This window comes from Castor canadensis, chromosome 1, assembly GCF_047511655.1.
Source record: "Castor canadensis chromosome 1, mCasCan1.hap1v2, whole genome shotgun sequence".
NCBI lineage: Eukaryota > Metazoa > Chordata > Mammalia > Rodentia > Castoridae > Castor > Castor canadensis.
In genome coordinates, this window is record NC_133386.1 from 192,038,101 (window position 1) to 192,056,085 (window position 17,985).

Consider the following 17,985-nt stretch of genomic DNA (forward strand, 5'->3'; position numbering starts at 1 on the left):
AATATAGTAAAGCACACTGAATTTTTTGCATGCAGGTGATAGATGAAAATATAGAACACAGAATCTGCACATTTCTGATGGGTCAAAATATGTATTTATCACTTGTTGAGCATTCAACATTTCCCTTACTGAATAATGGGACTCCAGCAACAACAGAACAAATGATAGACTGGGGCTTATAAAAGGCAAACAGAGCAAAGGGCATGGTTTATCATAAAATCTTAGTTGTCAAATGAACATGATACTGAATATATAGTATAGTAATAATTATGCAACTTCATATTTATTTATTCAAATATGTACTCTGTGCAAAAGGGAAATACTTAGGGGAAATCACATTGAAATTATCAGTTTAGACAGCTTTAATTGAGTTCTTTGAATTTTGATGTGTTCTATGCTTTTAAACAACACATTTTACACCTTATAGAAACACACTTTTCAGTATTCAGTATAAAATATTTAACACTTCATTGTGTAATCATAAAATAATATATTTTCTGAAAAGTTCCTTGCTTTCACACAAGTGAAAAGTTTCCTAATTCAATTAATCTTTTACCTCATACTTTTATGTGTTAATTATTTGTGAACTTAAAATTATTTAATAAAATTAGTACACCAAAGATCCACTGATCATTTTTTCTTCATTGTGGAGCTGGTATGTGGAAAAGCAAAGCCTTTGTTCATTTAGTCCTCAAATTATACACACCAAGTAATTTTCCTTTTGGTCCCTGAGGGTGACAAACTGTTGCATGATCCTCTGTCCATTGAGTGAGGTGCCCTGGACTTTTCAGACTGAGAGTCACAGCACACGCTTCTCTGAATATATTCACCATAAATCCAGCATCTTAAGATTCTTTTGAGAAATTTTGTCCCTGTAAACATTCCAGTTGAGAAACTGAACAAATTATCTAGGGTAATTTAACTTGCTTCAGAATAAAAAAAAAAAGAGTGTACAAAAATTTAAAGATAATGATGTCTAGAACCACCAGTGCTGTACTACATATTTTTTTGCCTCCTTAAATGGATTTTATATTGAATTTGCGCAAAAAATTGAAGCTGATAAATTTTGGGGCATATGATATTGGAAGAAGTTTTTCTTTTCTATTTTTTTCTACCAACTTTGTCTCACAGTAAGTACTCTTAAAACTGAATTGTATTACATTACATAAAAAGATAAAGGACATTTATTACAAGAATATTCATACATACATCATTTGGGCTTTGCCATGAGTATTGTCAACATTTGTGGAAACTAAAGGTAGAATCAGAGTGTAAAATCAATGTGAATATATTCAAAATACAATCATAGTACAAATTTGGTTCTGGATACTGAATTTAGTAAGACATTTCATGTCTTAAACATAAAAATTTACTTGTGGTCTGTGTTCAAAATGTTCCCTAAGAGTCCCATACAATGAAATTTACTTAGATATGAATCCTACAAACAAAACATTAAAAGATATGTTAAAGCAGTTTTCTATCATTGTGCATTAAATATCCAGCATTTTGTTTAGGTTTACTAAACTAATTTTGAACAGGAAAACAGAAGTGTGTACATAGGCTTTGAAATCAAAATATCTTGATAAAACCATAAAATCAGCAAGCATTGCAATGACTCAGGAAATTATTGTGGAATTTACTCACCATTCCCCTTTTCTGAAAAATAACTGGATTATATAAAATCTATGGTATAATATATCATGTAGATTAAATATGCTAATAATGGAAAGAATTTGAAATAGTTTTCATTTCATTCTAATTATGAAGTATGTTAAACTTGTGCCATCATACCCAAATGTCAGTTTTATCCACCTATATCTGAAAATTAATCATTTCATGAGAACCTGTAAATTTATTATTGATTAGGAGACTATCTAAGCTACTTTAAAAAATACATTAAAGCTAATCAAAATGAAACCATTTTAGAGTAATTTGAGCCAAGCATAAACCTTGATTTCTAATTAGTGTACAGGAGCACACTATGAGTATGTTGAACAACACACATGTGCCTGACTTCATCCTGATGGGTCTGACAGACTCTGAAGAAATCCAGCTGATGCTCTCTGTGCTCTTTCTCCTGATATACCTGGTCACTGTGCTGGGGAACGTAGGGATGATACTCATCATTCAACTGGATGTACAGCTTCACACTCCTATGTACTTTTTTCTCAGTCACTTGTCATTTCTTGACCTCTGTTACTCAAATGTCATCACTCCTAAAACCTTAGGGAACTTAGTGACTTCTAACAAGAATATTTCTTTTACAGCCTGCTTCACACAGATGTACTTTTTTGTTTAGTTTTGTGCTACTGAATGTATTTTTCTCTCCTCAGTGGCCTATGATAGATACATAGCCATCTGCAATCCTCTACACTATCCAGTAATTATGTCCACAAAGCTGTGCTGTGCCTTCCTCACTGGGTCTTATATGATTGGCTTTATGGATTCTTCTATCAATGTGTTTTGCATGAGTACATTGCATTTCTGCAACTCCAATGTAATCCATCACTTTTTCTGTGAGTCATCCCCAATTTTATCCTTATCTTGTTATGACACATTTGTCATAGAAATTGTAATATCTATTTTTTCTGGTTCTACCCTACTGTTGTCCCTAAGCACAATATCTGTGTCCTATATGTTTGTTCTCTATACCATTCTGAAAATCTGTTCCACCTCAGGAAAGCAGAAAACCTCTACTTGTGCTTCTCATCTCCTGGGAGTCACTATTTTTTATGGCACTACAATCTTTACTTATTTAAAACCAGGTAAGTCTTACACTTTGGGAAAGGATCAAGTGGCTTCTGTTTTTTACACCATTGTGATCCCCATGCTGAATCCTCTCATTTATAGTCTTAGAAACAAAGAAGTAAAGAATGCTTTCACTAGAGTCATGCAGAAGAGTGGGGGTTCCAGGTAAAAAAATAAGTGATTCTAAACATTTAAATGCATCTTTTCTTTCTTTCATGTTGGACATGTTCTTGGTCTTTCTGTAAAATCGATTGATTTTCTTCATTTTTACATTTTTGTGGAGCTGGTATATAATTATCCATGCATAGTTTTGGTAATATCTAGGGACATGTTTTTTAAAAATCCATACTGTGATTGTTAATCAAAAAATAAGTGTAAATTCATTAGCTAAATATATGTGACTTTTAAAGGGTACTGATATTTTAAATAACAGAATAAGATTGTGTTTCTTAAAGTTATGTGATACACTATACTTTGTATCTTCCAATTTTACAGAATTTCATTATTAACAAAGATATGTATTTTGATAAAATGAAACTAGTTTCAGAAATCATTCCCTTTACTAAGGGAAATGAAAGTGCAGCAGGGGGGATGAAAGAAAGCAATGGAAGGGATGAATTTAAGTATAATATATTTGATACAGTGTAAGAACTTTTGCAAATGCCCCAATGTACCCCCATGCAGCACACCAATAATAATTAAAAAAATCTTTTGGAAAAAAAAAAAGAAGTCAATCCCTTTAAAATAAAAGAAACATTCTTAGATGTACAGTCCTTTATAAATAACTGAAAGTTTACATCTTAGCCTTCTCTACCACACAAAATAAGTAGTAATTGTACATCAATTTGGTCGAAGAATAGATGAGATTTGTTTAAGGCAATCATCCTGACTACTGGCCATTATCATCTCAGGAGTTACTTTCCATCAATATTGAAATGTACAATATCTTTTGAACAATATGCACTGCTCTTTTAAAAATTAAGATCATTAGTTTAATTCATAAAAAGAAAAATAGCTGCAAAGGAAAACTGTGGGCAATTTCTCAATTTGTATCCAGAAAAATTAAACCATTGAAGTAGAAATTAGTTATAAGAAAGTAACTCATGCTAATATTGGAGACAATTCCAAATGCAAAATATTTTGCAGAGTAAGCTTGTAACACTTATTTATATTTTTGTGCTAGTTTTGTAAATAAATAATTGTGTATCTGTTTGTGTCTTATGCAAATGGAATTGCGGTCATTTCCTGTGTAAAACTTTTTGCATTCAGCTTAAGTTGTAACAGTTGATGTTTTATTCATCAATGAAAGCTGTGAAATGCATTTGCTCTAAGCAGGTAGGCAAAAATAGTGGGCCTCACTTTGAAAGCTTGGACATGAAATAAAGTAAATTTACCAAGTTAAAATTCTTCATGAGTGAGACCATTTATGTGTGTGACTGTGAAATGTGAAAAACAAACATTTTCATGAATATTAAGAATTTCAGGGTGGTGAGTGATTCAAGTTGTAGACTATGAGTTCAAACCCCAGCACTATAAAAAAAAAAGGAACTTTGGTAAACTTCTGCATTGTTTTTCATCTGATTCATTTATTTTCTTAATATTCTTGAAAAATGGAATCCTGAATTAAATTTTGACTCAACTTTTTCACATTCTTTGTGGTGAAAATTTGCAAAATGAAGAATTGACAATGAATTATGACTTAGTGGCATCATTTCATCTTTGGCTAAATCAACTTCTAAAATTTCCTTTTTTTAAAATTTTGTCTACATATTTTAGATATGAAGTTTTCATTTTTTCTTCTACTTAAACAGTATTTGAGAAGTACCTCTTTTCTAAGTTATTTTTCACTAAACTTTTGTAAAATTTAATACATAGGTTATTTTAATGATACAATATGATTTTATAAATCATTTATTTTTGAAATTCACATGAAGTTTTTCTAATTTCTTAATTAAATTTACATGTTCCTACATGTACATACATTATTTGGACCAACATCCCCCTGTCCCATACAGAACCAGTTCTTCTCTTTTGTTCTTGAAGAAAAACATTATATAAAAAGAAAAATTTTCTTGAAGAAAAACATATAATATAAAAAGAAAAAAATCAGCATTTTTCCTAGTTTGAGATAAAGATAGCTATACAGGGAGATTCTTTGTGTTGTTTCCATCCATATGTGCATTATTTCCCAAATTGGTTCATCTCAACCAGACCTCTTCAATACTTCCTAGTCCCATTCCAATAGTGGCCTCTGCCAGTTTAAGATTGCTATATTCACTCCTCTACCATGAGCACATTAACCATGTTCAAGTTGTAGTTTTCCTTCATTTCCCTATCCCTCCCTGTGTGGTCTACCCTAAGCATGTGACCTAGCTAATAACGATACTGCAATTGTTTTAGGTGTTTGAGGTCTATAATCTGCACATGAGGGAGAACATGTAATTTTTGGTCTTCTGAACTGACTAACTTCACTTAAAATAATGTTCTCTAGTTCCATTTATTTTCTTACAAATGAGAAAATTTCATTCTTCTTTGTAGCTGAATAAAATTCAATTGTGTATAAGTACACATTTTCTGAATCAATTTGATATTAAGGTTTTTTGCATAAAACTATGTTTGACTTGTTTCCAAAGTGCTTCTAATTTTCAAAAGCATAACTTAATGTTTTTAACAATTAATTTAAAATAGAAAATTTCTAAACTACTAATTTATTAACCTATTTTAAATACATGCTCTATTTCACTACTTTCATATTTCTTGATTTTACCTTGTCCAAGATAGCTGCCTGTAAAAGTATTGAGACTTATTTTCACTTTGATATTTGTGTTCTCTATAATGTATGTTTGCTGATGTCAGTATTTGTTTTTTTAACTTTAATTAGAAATAAGAATTTAATAAAAGTTTATATTTTTTCTGTTTTGATTCATCTATGATCCTAAAAAATGCCTTATCTCATTCATACATTCATAACCTTTTCCCACATTTCTTGTCATTTTTTTAACTTTTTGCTTTCCTTTCCTTTCATTTATTTCTGTGATTTAGAAAATTCATATTTTTGTATGTTTGCAAACATTTTCAGGAGATTATATAATGTTAAAGATAGTATTTAAGTTAAAAAATTCTTAAGGGTTTTAAGATTAAAACATATATCTTAAAAACATATATCGTACATGAAGGCTTCTCCTCAACCATTCCTATTCTTCCCATCCTCCCCTGATTCCTGGAGTAGTTTCAATAGTATCATTTTTGCAATACTTACATTTGTGCATGTTTTTTTGCACTGTACTCACTCTCCTAACACTTTTTCACAACACCTGCCCTGTCTCACTGGTGCTAGCTCTGCCCCCCAAAAATGGACTTGTTCTGCCCTCCAGTTCTCCAATTTTGTGGAATAAAAAAGAGAAAAGATAAAATGAAAAACCTGACATTTAAGCTGCTTGAGGAAAAGGTAGCTGCACAGGGAGTTTCCTTGTGATATTTCCTTCTATTATATGTATTATTACTCCAACTGACTTTCTCCTTAATTTTAATCTCATGCAATAGAAAGCCATCCTTTTTTTGTTTCAGTAAAGGCATAAGAATTTTCCTGGAATTTGATTTATGTCTTACAGCTGTTAGACCCATTCCATCAGCATAAGTTATTCTATTCAAAGAATGAATTTGAGTTTACTTCAACCCTTTCTCTATAAGTGTATTTAGTAACTGTGTTTTATACATGACTAAACTGGAATGCACAGAAATTACACAAATTGCTCATTATCACTCTACTAGTGACAGAACAAATTATATTTGAAAACAGAGAATTAATCATAGAGCCCACTACTCATTCCCATATAATTATAATTCATTTTGCATTATATTATTTTCCTATAGTCAAATTTGTTCCCTTTTGTACTAAAAAAGGCATAAATGTAAATGTAACTATCATTCATAAGTGTATGTTGTAAATGTTATCCAGAGCCTCTGATATAAGGTTGTGATTTTGGCTAAATTTTCTCAAATATAGAGTAGAAGTATTATGTACAGAATAAAGAAGAATGTGCAACAGAGATAACAGTTTGTGAGATGTGTGTTCAACATTCTTAGCTATAAAGGAAATACAAATCAATACAATATTGAGATTTTACCACAACCCAGTCAAAGTGACTACCATCAATAACAAAAACAAATACAAATACTGACAGTGATGTGAGAAAAAAATACTTCTACACTGTTGGTGGGAATGTAAATTAGCACAAATTGTATGGAAAAATATATGCAGGTCCCTCAAACAACTAAAAATAGAACTATCATTTGATTCAACAATACTCTTCATGGGCATATATCTGAAGGAATGTGCTGCAAAATATAGTAGAGCCACTTCCATGCCTGGGTTTATTGCAGCACTACTCAATAGCTAAGTTTTAGAAAAAAAATAGGGGCCCCATGACTGATGAATGGACTAAGAAAATGTGGTATATATACACAATTGAGTTTTATTCAGCCATAAAAAAGGAATAAAATTAAGTTAAATTAAGTTACTTGCAGGTAAATCAATGAAACTGGAGAGCATCATGTTAAGTGAAGTGAGCAAGGCTCAATAATAGGGGATGGGGGATGAAGGAGAGCAGTGGAGGGGTGATTTCAAACAAGACATATTTGAAGCATTGTAAGAATCTTTGTAAATGCTATGATGTACCCCAACACAGCACAATAACAACACAAAAAGTGAAAGATCACAGGTTTTCCCTCATATGAGGAAGCTAGACCTATAAGTTATTTAACTTGCAAATTCTTATATGATAATTTAATACATACATACATTTATATTGAGAGAGAGTACAAGATTGTTTTAGTATATTTGTCCAAGAGGACACAGGAGGGGGAAGGAGACCAAAATATTTTTCAAAGAATGAAAAATATCAAAACGTGTAATTTATATATGAGTATACTATATCCTAATGTTTTGTAAGCTGTTCAATATTAGGGGAGCATGGTGATAGAGAAAGTGTAAATAATGAGAGGGTTATATGATTAAAGCATGTTATACCATAGCCCTGACATACCAAGGTGCAACACCCTTGGTCTACCAATATGCACTTTACAAAACATTGAAGAACATCAGTGTAACACCTGTCTTTTCAGGAGTAGGTACCAATTGGAGTGGTGGCATAAAGAAAGAGTGAATAAGTGTTATTATGGGGGATGTGTTTTGTATTCACATATGAAAATGAAGTAAAAAAACCTGTTTGAAATTGTTCTAACAAGGGGGAAACAGGGAGGACAATTGAGGGTATAGGGCTAACTTAAGATTTCATTGTAAGTACATATGCAAATATCCCAGTGTATCCTCCTGTACAGGCACTGTATGCTGATAAAAAATAAAACAAAATGTATTTCTTCATCCCTGTAGCATCCCCAATATTTTTTTGTTTGCTTTCTTGATGATAGGTGTTCTGACTCAGGTGTGATAGAAAATCAATGCAGTTTGGTTCTCCTTTTCCTAATAACTAAGACTGTTGACTTTTTAAATATATTTATTAACAATTCATATTTTTTTGAGAACTGTCTATTGAATTCATTTGGACATTCATTGATTGAGTTATTTGGTCTTTTAGTTTATTTTTGGAGTTCTTTATATATTCTCTATACTAATTCCTTGTCATATTATTAACTGGCAAAGATCTTTCTCTCAATCCATACACTATGTTTTTCTTCTTTTTCTAACTGTAAAATAATAGTACTATGGCATTTCATTATGATATTTCCATACATGAATATAATGTACTTTGATAAAATTTAACCTATTACTCCTTTTAAATTCCCATCTCTGCAAACCTCATTTTCATCCTCCATCACATAGGCCTTTTCCTAATCACCCTCCTGATGGTTCCAACCACCAAATAGCCTTTCTTTAAAAATTGTGTCACATTATTTCTAGGTCTATATTCTGCATATGAGAGCTTGTCATTTGCTGTGCAGGTGGTATATCACTTGAGTTACTTCTCTAAGTCTTATTGTACTGTTATTTTGGAGACAGTGTCTTGCTTCTTCCATGAGCTGGCTTAGACAGTCATTCTTTTATTTATGTTTCCTGCAGTAGCTGTGATGACAAGTGCATGCCACCACACTAAGGTAGTGGTTGAATGGGGTCTCAAAAACTTTTACCCTGGGTTGGCCTAGAAGGATGATCCCATTTTCAACCTCTTGAGTAGTCATTCTTCTTTTATTAAATGAAACAATTACAATAAAAAAGTAAAACACACTTTACGATTTTTGTGTGCAAGTGAGTAGGTGACAATATAAAATAGAACAGAGAATCGGCACATTCTTTGTGATGCATTAAAATGTGTGTTTATTACCTGACGAACTCTCAGTTCATTTGCTGACTGATGTTACACCAGCAACAACAAACCAGATGAAACAGTGTGTTTATAAAAGGAAAACATAGCAAAAGTCATGATTTATTACAAAGTTTTGTCACGATTTCAGAGGTCCTTGACCCAAAAGGGCTCAGGGAAGAAATGAACAGACAATACACATATCAAGAGAGCCAGAAGGCTGATGACCAACTGGCAAAATTTTGTTTTTTTCAGCAAGCTTTATACAAAAGAGGAAGAGACATAAATATCAAAAACACTCTGACTTAGTTATAACCTTTCTGTGTTTGCCACCCTGTATTCTGATTGCCAGAGTCCTTGAATAAGTATAAACTTTTTTTTGAGTCAAGAGAAACCATTTAGCACTCCTTTCTACCATGAGAGACGTAGTTCACCTGCAGATTCTGACCTTGTCTGAATGCCATTAAGCCACAGTCTCCCTGTCAGACTGTGGCTTTTGGTTACCAACAAAGTTCTAGCTGTAAAATTAGCATGATACTGAATATGTAGTAAAATAATAATTACGCACATCTATATGTATGTACAAATGCAAAAGGGAAACATTTTAAGGGAAATCACATTAAAAATATTAAGTTTCGAATTGCTTTCATTCGCTTTGAATTTTGGTGTTTTCTATTATTTTTTCTTTCTTTCATTTTTTTTGGCTGTGCAATTAAATTCATTCATTTACATATTAACCAGAAAGAATATCCCCAACTCTGGCAGTTCGTATCAGGATTCATAACATTAACAAGTCAGGTAATTGCCACATTTGATAACTTCTTACTTTTAATTAAAATGTTTTCCTATACCTTGAGTAGTAAAACACATATCAAAAGTCACAAAACACTTCATTTTCATGAAAATTGTGCTCATTATTAAATGTATTAAGAATATTTCCCACAAGAATGTGTTTTGACCCCACCAAAAATAATGTACCTCAACTTACAGAAAACTCACACTTTATAATTATAAAATTTTTTCTTCAAAAAAACAGCATTATTTTCTGTATTATTTTCTAAATAAACCACGAAACATTTATTTTTGTAGTTTTTTCTAATAAGTCAAGATGAGGCAGTAGATATAATCATGGAGAGAAGGCAGAACAGACAAGCCAGTTGTCTATGGGGATGGCATAAATTCTGTCTTGAAGCACAAGTGTGCAAGATATGCCTGATGAAAAGCTTATGAAAATGTAGGCTCAGAAAAGGAATGCAAATAGCAACAACCAGGTATAGAGCAACAACGCAAGCCCTTCACTCCAACTTGAACTGCAACTTGTTTCTTCAAGTTCATCTTATAAAGACAAAGTCTACACTAATCTTTGCTTGGTGAGCTCACAGTTCACGCTCTTATAATTTCCCTAACTGTCCATATAGATTTTATCATTTTTATTTTCCATTGCTGGCATGGAACCTAGAGCCTGTGCATGGTAGGCAAAGCACTCTACCACTGATCTACCAGCCCAGCCCTTGGTTTTCTTGAGACAGGGTCTTGCTATGTACCCAGACTGGGCTTGCACTCCAGATCCTCCTGCCTCTGTCTTCCCATGGTTTTTATAACAGATTTTTAAATTACACTTACAACTTCTACTAGTCAAAAGTCAATAGTGGGCTCTACTGCACGCAGTTGGGGGCCAGCAGCAGTCTGGCATCATTTCCCACCGGCTGGCCAGCCCAACCCTCCCCTCTCTGCCTGCTCAGGGCAGTCTGCCTGCCTCTGGGAACCAGGCCAGCCAGTCAGCTCAGCAGGGCTCCATGCCAGTAAGGAAAGAAGCTACCTGTACTATTTTTTCAACAACAATTTTATCTCTAGATTGAGGCTTTCAAAGGGTAGGAGGATGAACACAGGGCAAATAATGTTTACCCATGTATATAAATGCAAAAAGGATACCTGTTGAAACTGCTCTGGGAATCAGGAGAGGGGGAATAAAGGACAACAGTGGAGGTAGTGCATTCAAGTATGATGTATTTAATATATTGTATGTACCCCTACCTAGCACAACAATAAAAATATTTTAAAAAATAAAGTATTTCATGATGAAAATTTCACCAACCATCCTTGATACTATCAGTCATAAAATAATGTTTTTCCAAAAAATTTTTCTTTGTATCACTAAATTATTCTTGATATAAGCCCTATGCTATGTAAATATTTTACTACATATATTTAGGTAATGATTATGAGTCAATTTAAAACTATTTTTTAAAAATCAGTACACCAAGCAGAGATCCACTGATCATTTTCTTTGTCATGAAGCATCTACATGAAAGACAAAGCCTATGCTCATTTAGTTCTTAAAATTTTTGTCCTTGAAAATGTATCAAGTCATTTTCCTTGGAAATTGGTGCCTGAGGATGACAAACTTTTTTTTTTGACCCCATGACCATTAAATGAGGCACCCAGGCCTTATCAGACTGAAAGGCAAGGCACACACTCCATTGATTATATATTCACAGTAGCTCCAGCTCCTTGGGATTCTTTTGAGAATCACCTTTGTGGTAAATATTTCATTTGAACAAATTGAACAAAATTTCAAGGCTCATTTAACTTGCCTTAGAATAAAAAATATAAAGATAACTATGTCAGGGACCAGAACTGCTCCATTACAGAATTTTTTTCACCTCCTGAAATGGATTTCATATACTATTCTGGCAAAAAATTGAACCTCATAAATGTTGGGGTATATAATATTACAAGAAAGTTTTTTTCTGCCACATTTGTCTCACAGTAAGTATTCTTAAAATTGAATTATTTTAGATCACATAAAATGATGCAGAATTTTTATAAGAATATTCATATCATTTGAGCTTTATTATAAGTATTGTTAGTATTTGTGGAAATAGAAATGTAGGATTGATAGATACGGAATCTGAAAGCAGTCTGAATATTTTGAAAATATAATCCTAGCAGAAATTTGATTCTGCAGTACCAAGTTAGGAAGATATTTCATCTTCTGGATATAAACACTTATATGTGGTCTATGTTCTCCCTTAGTCCCCTTGAAGTTAAATTTACTTAGAGTTTATGAATGTTACAAACAGTAAATGACACATTAAAGTGTTTTTATATCTTTGTCCATTATATATCCAGTATTTTGTTCAGGATTTTGAAGTCATTATAATCAGGAATATAGTAATATGCATATGCTGTTTGGAATCAAACTATCTTGATAAAATCACAGAATCAGCATGCATTGACACTGGTTACAGGTAAATGGCTTTGGAATTTCCTCACTATTCCGCTTATTTGAAAATATCTAGGTGATATATAATATTTCATGTAGATTAAATATGTTAAGAATGGAAAGGCCTTAGAACAGTTTCAAGTTCAATCTATTTACATAGTATGCTAAATGTGTTATATCCAAATGTCAGTTTTTATCCATATCTATATCTCAAAATCAATTATTTCAGTGATAGTCTGTAAATTTATTAAGAAACCAACTCTACTTCTTATAAAAATATAGGAGAACTCATATAATAAAAAAATATTCTACAGTCATTTGAGCTAGCATAAACTGATTTCTAAACAGTTTACAACACTGCAGTAAGATTATTTGGAACAACACATGTGCCTGACTTCATCCTGATGGGACTGACAGACTCTGAAGAGATCCAGCTGCTGCTCCCCGTGCTCTTTCTCCTGATATACCTGGTCACTGTGCTTGTGAACATAGGGATGGTATTGATCATTTCCCTGGATCTCTAACCTCAGACACCTGTGTATTTTTTTCTCAGTCAGCTGTCATTTTTTGACCTCTGTTACTCAAATTTCATCACTCCTAAAACCTTAGGGAACTTAGTGACTTCCAACAAGAATATTTCCTTCATAGGATACTTCACACAGACATACTTTTTTGTCCTGTGTAGTGCTGCTGAATGTGTTCTTCTTTCCTCAATGACCTATGATAGACATATAGCCATCTGAAATCTACTACACTGTCCAGTTCTTATGTCCACAAGGCTGTGCTGTGCCCTCTTCAATGGGCTGTAAATGATTGGCTTTATGGATACTTCTATCAAGATGATTTGCATGAGAAGATTGCATTACTTCAACTCCAATGTACTCCATCAATTTTTCTGTGATATATCCCCAGTTTTAGCTTCTCTTGTGGTGACACATCTAACAGGAAAATTGTGATATGCATTTTTGCTGGTTTTACCATAATTGTGTCCCTCATCAAAATATTTTTGTCCTACGTGTCTGTTTTCTATATTATTCTAAAATTAATTCTACTTCAGGAAAGCAAAAGGCCTTCTCTACCTGTGCCTCCCATTTCCTGAGAGTCACCATCTTTTATAGCACTATGATCTTTACTTATTTAAAATGAAAGAAGTCCTACTCCTTGGCAAAGGATCAAGTGGCTTCTTTGTTTTTTCTTTTTTTGTCACACCACTGTGATCCCCATGCTGAATCCTCGCATTTATAGATTTAGAAACAAAGAAGTGAAAAATACTTTCATTAGAGTCATTTAGAAAGCTGGGTTCCAGCAATTAAAATAACAGTGCTATTAAACATTTAAAATCATCTTTCTTTCCTGTTGGACATGAACTCTAAAAACAATTGATTTGTTGGTGTTTATATTTCTGTGGAGCACACATATATTCATGTAATTCTGTTTTGGACATATGCAGGAACATGTTTTTAATATTCCATATTATGATTTACAATCGTAAAATAAGTATAAATTTAATGACTAAATACATGTGATTTTATGGGAAATAATATTCAAAATAAGAAATATGATATAATTCTTAAAAGTATCTCATAGAATATCCCTCATCTATTGCAATTTTATAGAATTTTCTTATTAAAATTTTATTTGCATTTTATATGTTGGGCTCTGGTGATTCACTTCTGTAATCCTAGCTACTCAGGAGGCGGTGATCACGAGGATTGCAGTTGAAAACCATCCCTGGCAGATAGTTCTTGAGAACCTATGTCAAAAAACCCCTCACAAAAACAGGGCTTGTGGAATAGCTCAAGTTAAAGGCCCTGAGTTCAAGCCCCAGTACTGAAAATGAAAAAGATATATACATTTTGGAAGTATGATGCATGTTTCAGAATTCATTCACTTTAAAATCAGAAATGCCTTTTTAGATGTACAAGCATTAATAAGTCACTGAAAGTTTAAATTTTAGCTTTCTCTAGAACAAAAAGTAATTTATAATTCCAAATCCATGTGATTGGAGGATGGATGTGTTGTATTTAAGGCAATAACCATGAATGCTGGCCATTATCATTGCAAGACTTACATTCCTGCAATATTGTAATGAACATGCCTTCTGAAGAATATGAACCATTGTTTTACAAATTAAGGTCAGTGGGTTTAATTCATGAACATAAAAATATTTCAAAGGGAAAGTAGCAGTTTATTTGTATCTAGAATAAATTAAGCCATTGAAGTAGAAATGAGTTATAGAAAAATGATAGGTGCTAATATTGGAGACAAATTTGAAAATACAAAAAGTTATGAAGAGAAAAACTGTGACAGTTAACATGTTCTCTGTCAGTAATTATAAGTGCATATCTGTACCTGTCCTATGACGATGAGTTCCTGCTTTTTCCTGTACAGAACTTTCTGCAGTTCAGTTAAAACTGTAACTTTTGGTGATATATTTGTCAATGAAATCTGTGATATGAATGTGCTCTCAGTAAGTAGCAAAATCGTGAGTCTCATTTTACAGTGCTTTGAACCTGAAATTTGTCAACTTAAAAATCTTCGTGCAGTGAGACCTCTTATGTTTATGTTTATTGCTGGAATCATGAAAACAAATTTTCATGAATATCAAGAATTTGGACTGGTGGAGTAGCTCAAGTGGTAGATCTCATGCCTAGCAAATGTGAGATTCTGAATTTAATCCTAATACACCAACAACAAAAAAAGAAAAAAAAAAGCTTTGGTAAAAAATTTCATTGCCTTCCGCCTGATTCCTTTAGCTTTGCAATATTCTTCAAAAATGAACTCTAAATTAGATATTTGCCTCACTTTTTTAACATTCTTAGTGGTGAAAAGCTACATAACAAAGAATTTACAGTCAATATTTACTGGCATCCTACAATTTTTGTCCAAGTACTAAAGCTTCCTCTGTTTTTGAAATTTTACTGACATGTTCTAAAATTGAAGTTTTAATTTTCTCTGCTATATAATGGCTGTTTTAGAAGTATTGATTACCTAACGTATTTCTTTTTTAACTTTTGTAAAACTCAATATGTATATTGTTGTAAGGAAATATAATTTTATAAATGATATATATTTGAAATTTATATTAATGTTGTTTGCATAAAATTTTGTTGTCCTTTTCCCTAAATGCTTTCTCAGTGTTAAAAGCACAACTTCTCTATTTGGCAGTTAATTTTAAATTATGTGGAATTTCAAAACTTCCAAGTAATTTTTTCACTATTTTGAAATGTATGAAATTTCTCTACTGTCTTATTTCAAGATTTTACCTTATATGATATCAATACCATACAAAAGAACTGTGACTGCTTTTGGATGTGTCATTTGTGTAGTCTACAAGCTATACTGTTGATATTATTATCATTTTTACTTGTAATTGAAAATAACAGTACAAATTAATATTGTACTGTTCTTACTGGTCCTATAAATACCTTATGTCATTTTATGTATTCATAATCCATTTTTACATTTCTAATTATTTTAATAACATCTAGTTTTACTTTCCTTTCATTTATTTCTGTGATTTAAAAAATTCATACTGTCAATTTCTGTTGGCAAAAATGCTTAAAATAATAATGTTGTAGACAGGATTTAATTTGAAAAAAATTTAAAGTCATTAAATTAAGATTATTTTATCTTATTTTTCATATAGACCATGAAGAATTTTCACAATGTTAAATGATTACAATAGAAAAGCAAGATGATAAATTAGACTTATTTACATTTGCCCTATAATTTAAATACTTCATTGCATACTATAATTTTATTAAATGCTGTTTGAAATCATTAAAATTATAATTCTTTGGTTCATATTGCCATGTTAAAGTGGCATATAATATAAATATACTATGAGAAAAGAATGCAATGCACCATGACAAAATATGAAGACTCTTTTGGTTCCAAAGAACTGATTGGTAGGTAATAGTACTAATACATTTTACTCATAATAACCACGTCCAAAAATATGCAAGATTTAGATATAATTAACATTTTATGTTTAACCAGCTTGCTGGTAAATGGACATTTCAGGTAAACAAATTTGAATCTCTTGCAATGGAAATTCATCTTTTCTTTGTTTCAGAAAAGACTTAAAAATTTTCCATATATCTTACAGTTTTTACATCCATTGCATCAGAATAAGTTATTTTATTCATAGAAAAATTTGAGGTCTACTTCTACTCTTTATAAGTGCATTTGATAATAATGTTTCATAAATGACTAAACTGGGTACACAGAAATTGCAAAACTTTTCAAGATCACTCCACTGGTTACAGAAAAACTCATCTTTGAGCCCAGAAGATTGACGCTACAGCCTGCACTACTCATCACCATTCTATTATACGTCATTTTCTATAAATTATTCTGCTATAAAAATGTAGTTCCTTTATGTATTAAAGGAAGGATAATCTAAACAAATGTAATTATCATTAAGTTTATGTTGTAAAATATTATTTAGGGCTACACCACTATGGAGCACAATATGGAGATCTCTCAAAAAAAACAAAATAGCACTACCATTTGATCCAGTGATATCACTCCTTAGGCATTTTCCAAAGAAATGTGCTCCAGAATGTGATAGAGTCACTTGCATACCCTTCTTTATTGCAGCACGATTTACAATAGTCAAGCTTTGGAAACAAACCAGGTGGTCCACAATTAATGAATAAACTAAGAAAATGTGGTGTATATGCATAATGGAGGTTTATTCAGCCATGAAAAAGAATGAAATTATGCAGTTTGCAAGTAAATGCATGAAACTGAAGAACATCATGTTAAGTGACATGAGTGAGATTCAACAAGTAAAAGATCACACATTTCCCCTCCTATATGTAAGCTAGACCTATACATTAAATGCATATAAATATATATATGATCATTATGCATCCATATATACACATATACATATATATACATACATATACATATATATATATACACCTATATATATATATATATACACATATATATTTAGTGAAAGAGAGATCAAGATTTTATTAGTGGATCTCTCTGAGGCGACAATGGGAAGCAGGAACCAAAATGTTAGAGAATGAAAACTACTGAAATAACTCGTCTATTTACGAATATAGAAACACATAATACATCTTATGCTCTTGAATTTTAGAGTAGCATGTTGACTAAGGAGAGAGTAAATAATAGGGGTTAATATGATTACCACTGGGGTAGGGGGTAAGCATGAGGAAAGGATGTATGTGTGTTGATATGGCGGGTATATTTTGTATTCATATATGAAAATAGAAATATGAAACCTATTGGAATTGTGCTAACAATAGTGGGAGGGAGGAGGAAGGAGAATGATGGAGGGTGTGAATCTAAGATGTATTGTAAGTGCATATTTAAGTATCACAGAATATCACCCTGTACAGGTTTTATATGCTAGTGAAATATAAAATAAAAAGTTTCTTTATTCCTCCATCCTCACTAGCATTTTTGTTCTCTGTTGTCTTGATGACAGTTGTACTGACTGGGTTTTGATAGAATGTCAATGTAGTTTTGGCTTCATTTTCCTGATAACTAAGGTTGTTAGACATTTTTGTGGGTTTATTAGTAATTCATACTTTTTGAGAACTGTCTGTTCAATTCATTTGGACATTTATTGATCAAATTATTTGGTTTTTTTGTTTACTTTTCAGTTCTTTATGTATTGTATATGTTAATTAGTATCAGATTAATAAC

The 17,985-nt window shown here is 31.9% G+C and overlaps 2 pseudogenes; both read left to right on the forward strand.

The window, feature by feature from the left end:
• The first annotated feature begins 1,981 nt into the window (after positions 1-1,981).
• Positions 1,982-2,917, forward strand: LOC141421722 (olfactory receptor 8H1-like; annotated as a pseudogene).
• An 8,058-nt stretch (positions 2,918-10,975) lies between these two features.
• LOC141418058 (olfactory receptor 8H1-like) lies at positions 10,976-13,585 on the forward strand (annotated as a pseudogene).
• Positions 13,586-17,985: the final 4,400 nt, after the last annotated feature.